Raw genomic sequence first — 4,591 nt, forward strand, 5'->3', positions numbered from 1 at the left:
TGTCATTATAGTATTACATGCTACATACTTGTACTACTTTTACTACTTACATACTTTTCTACAGTGTGGTTACACATACATGACAATATCAGCATGTGTATATTAGGCTGATATACTTACCTCATACCTGAGAAACAAAACAGTTACACACACCTGATATACTTACCTCATACCTGAGAAACAAAACAGTTATACATTGATTTATCTATGCACAGCTGGCTCGATCTCCAGAAGGCAGCATTGTGGCCTTAACTCCAGGTAGCCCTGTGCTGCCTGTGCTAGCCAGGGCGGGAAAATGGAGAGAACTCATTGATGTGAGTAAAATGTTTTACTGCCACAACGTTGTCTTTTTTTGCAGAACGTTGTTGTAAAGAACATTGTTACACATACCTGATATACTTACCTCATACCTGAGAAATAAAACAGTTATACATTGATGTCTTAATGCACAGCTGGTTCCACCTCCACCTGGTGCCTCCAACACCGCTGGAGAGGAGGGATTCATCGGTGTGAGTAAAATGTTTACTGCCACACTTACTTAATGAATATGGAACATTACACCTACCTGATATACTTACCTCATAGCTGAGAAACAAAACAGTTATAAATTACCTGATATACCTGACCTCATATAATGACAACATACTTACCTTAATGTGCAATAGGGGGTATTTTTTGCACATACTTAATGTAGCATAATAACTGTGTGTAGGTGGTACTTGCAGCAACCCATGTTAAGGGCTTGTCCAGGGGTGGATTCGAACTGCCGACCCTCGGCTTGGGAGTCCAGCATGTTAACCGCAACACCAAGAGAGCTAGCTCCCTTGGCGGAGCTGGTTAACATGCCTTTATACCTGGGGAGTGAGTTTAACCAATCCACTCGCTACCACTCGGGACTCACGAGGAATCCGCGCTGATTCAACTCGGTTACACTCACCCCCTTAAACTCACTCCACACCCACTGGACATCCGGGTTCACGGCATCAATGTAACGGCGTTGTGTAGGTGGTACTTGCAGCAACCCATGTTAAGGGCTTGTCCAGGGGTGGATTCGAACTGCCGACCCTCGGCTTGGGAGTCCAGCATGTTAACCGCAACACCAAGAGAGCTAGCTCCCTTGGCGGAGCTGGTTAACATGCCTTTATACCTGGGGAGTGAGTTTAACCAATCCACTCGCTACCACTCGGGACTCACGAGGAATCCGCGCTGATTCAACTCGGTTACATGTGCAACATTGCATTTCTTGTGTTTCTGTGTCAGTTCGGTGAAAAAAACTTCAAGTTGGCCATTGATGAAATCATTGAGAGCCTCGATGTGGATCCCCAGGCCAATTGAGGGCTTAGAATTTAAAATGTAGGCCTTGGATCATTTTTATTTTATTGTTATATTATTTTGTTGTGGCTGTGCAAGCACCCTGCGTGGCAGCTTGCCTCCATTTTGTTGAAACTGCTGTTGCAGAAAAAAGAAAACTGCTGTTGCAGAAAAAAAAACTGCACTTGCAGGAAAAAAAAAAAAAAAAAACTCCACATGGACACTGCCTTGACGTGGCGTGGCGGCTTAAGGCCTGCGTGATCCCAGAGCCTCTGGAGAGGGGACTGCCATTATCCAGAGGCTCTGGGATCACTCAGGCTAACTAAAGTGTCTAAAACTACATTTTTTTCCATAGCATGTCGAATGGTAAGTGGGGCTGAAATGTACTTTGTGTGACCCTGCTAACCAATTAATGGTCCAGACATACTGAAGCCAAAGATCGACACCAAATATATGCCTGACCACAGCCCAAATTGCCCAATGTGTACAGAAAGGCCCGGAGTATGTAGTGTTTTGAAAAGGTGGGTTGCATTTAAGGGGGTGAAGACCCCTTAGACTTGAGGTAGGGGCTTGCTTTCTTTGCTGGGACACAGATAGTTCATGAACATCATGTGACACAAATGTGGTGCGCTCAGCTGCTTCAGAAGAACCCCAAAGCCCCATCAAAGCTGAAAAGGTCGCAAAGGTCAAGCCCAATACATTGACGTCAATGGGACACATTTGCGAGGGTCACGACCTTTAAACTTGACTTATGGACTTTCTAGCTTCACTGCGTCACCGGGCACATTGAGTGTGACCATGATTTGGTGTTCTCTGGACCAGGCCGAGGCCCCTATAGGATCCCATTCGGGACACTTTTGCCAAATCTACCCCGTTTGGGCTACTTTCCTCCAAAATGGTTTCAGATGGGTGGAGGATGATGCCCCTTGGCACAATTGGGCACAATAATAACCTTAAATGGAAGTGGGCGAGGCCAAGGGGTGTCGATGGTTGGGAGTGGGACCAATGGATGCATTAATGGTATAAGCTTCAGCTTTAAAATGAGCCCACTAGAGGTCACCAAAAACGGGAACTGTCTGGTCACCTTAGCCCAACACTGCTGTTCAGAGACTTGCTACTTACTGTATGTTGTGTTGATCTGCAAATTGTTGCTATAGGCCATTTGCAATAGAGTGGAGTTTTATATGCACAAATGTTTTCTTACTGGCATATGGTATGAAGAGCAAAGACCAAAGAAGGCCAAGCCACTAGCTGATGTACTCTCCATTATTCATTTGACATCAAACAATGAGTCATTCTACGAGACGAGTGCCATTTCCACTCTGGGCCTGCATGCAACATGTAGGCCTATTCTGACATTAACCGACCAATACTGTCACCTAGTGGCAGCTATCAGGTTGCCATTTTGCCAATGCTAAATAAATAATGTCCATGTGTTATAAGGCCCAAATGACATAAATACAAACCCCCCCGCCCCTTTGATCTTATAGGCATCTCTGAAGCGTGCACAGAAGCTAGAAAGGCACTGGCAGAGGACAGAAAAAAGTCAGTGAAATCAGATAGATAGAAAGTAAGATAAATCGTGATAGATAGACAGATAGATAGATAGATAGACAGACAGACAGACAGACAGACAGACAGACAGACAGACAGACAGACAGACAGACAGACATATAGATAGATAGATTTATTTTATTTTATTTATTTAGCACAATTTAAAAAACAGTGCAAGGAGGAAACGAAGCCCAAAGGGCTTGTACAGAGTTCCACTCCCATCATCTACTGCAGTGAATATGTAAAACACAAGATAAACAAAGAAATGTACAACATAGAAAAACTATAAACATAAAAAACATAAAAGAAAACATGGTTACATAATATGGAAGATAATGACATTGAGGGTTAAGACATGATAAGATGTTTTTTCAATAACTTTTTGAAGGATGTGAAAGATAATGTTGACCTCAGAGACACGTCCAAATCATTCCAAAGTTTTGGACCTCTAGATGTGATATTAAATTGATGACCAGATGTTCGACAGAAAGGTAAATGAAGATTGCCACTATGCCTGGTTGAATATGAATGAAAATCAGATGAAAAAATAAAGAAATTATGAAAAGTGACTGGAAGATCTTGTTTACTGTTGATAAACTTATGCACAAACAAGCATGAGTGAAAAACATTAAGTTTGTAAATGGGTAATATTGAATATTTCATAAAAAGAGGTGCAGATGGTTCATGTCTACTAGACAGAGAGATCGTTCTTCAGAATCTTTTCTGGATTATCAGTAATTTGTTGAGGTAAATTGGATAAATTGCAGACCAGACAATATTGCAGTAATTCATATATGGAAATAGAAAACTATAATACAAAGTCAATTGAGCAGACGGATTGATCAGGGGACAAACCTTTTCAGTATGCCAAGCATCTTCATTGATCTTTTGCAAACTTGATTAATATGATTCTTCCAATTTAGACCTTCATCCAAAACAACACGCAAAAATGTGGTGTGTGATACTTGAAGGATTTCAGTTCCCGTCAATTGATATTTTGGCTTCTTCTTCTTGCATAAGATTTATTTTTGTTGCAGAAGATCATAAAGTTACATTTTTTTACATTGAGAGTTAGCTTATTGATAGATAGATAGATAGATAGATAGATAGATAGATAGATAGATGATAGATAGATAGATAGATAGATAGATAGATAGATAGATAGATAGATAGATAGATAGATAGATAGATAGATAGATAGATAGATAGATAGATAGATACACAGACAGACAGACAGACAGACAGACAGACAGACACATCTTCTGCTCTGCTTGCAGACCCCTTGGCTCTTGCTGTGTTATATGGGCAAGTTGCAACAGATGTGTTTACTAGATGCAACATCTTGAACAAGCAGGTAAGGACAGTTAGTTCTGTTGAAGTGATTACTCTAAAAACAATGCACCAGTGTGTACTTGTCTCACAGTACAAATAAAAAAATCTTCTATTCTCCATTATTCTTTAACATTAGGTAGAACATGTACCACTTATTTCTTTAGATTGTGTTTGCTATTTCATTTGCCCACATCCAGAACAATATACACAGATCAGACCTACTGCAGTTTGTTTACCGCTGAAATGGGTCCACAGAGGGCGCTCTTTCCATCAGGGAACGTTATGCATAACACTTCTGTTTGTCGACTATAGTTCAATGGCATTCAACACAATCACCCCTTCCAAACTCACAGACGAGCTGTACGACCTTGGCCTGGCCCCCACGCTCTGTGAC

This window comes from Poromitra crassiceps (assembly GCF_964638095.1).
Source record: "Poromitra crassiceps genome assembly, chromosome: 12".
Taxonomy (NCBI): Eukaryota; Metazoa; Chordata; class Actinopteri; order Beryciformes; family Melamphaidae; genus Poromitra; species Poromitra crassiceps.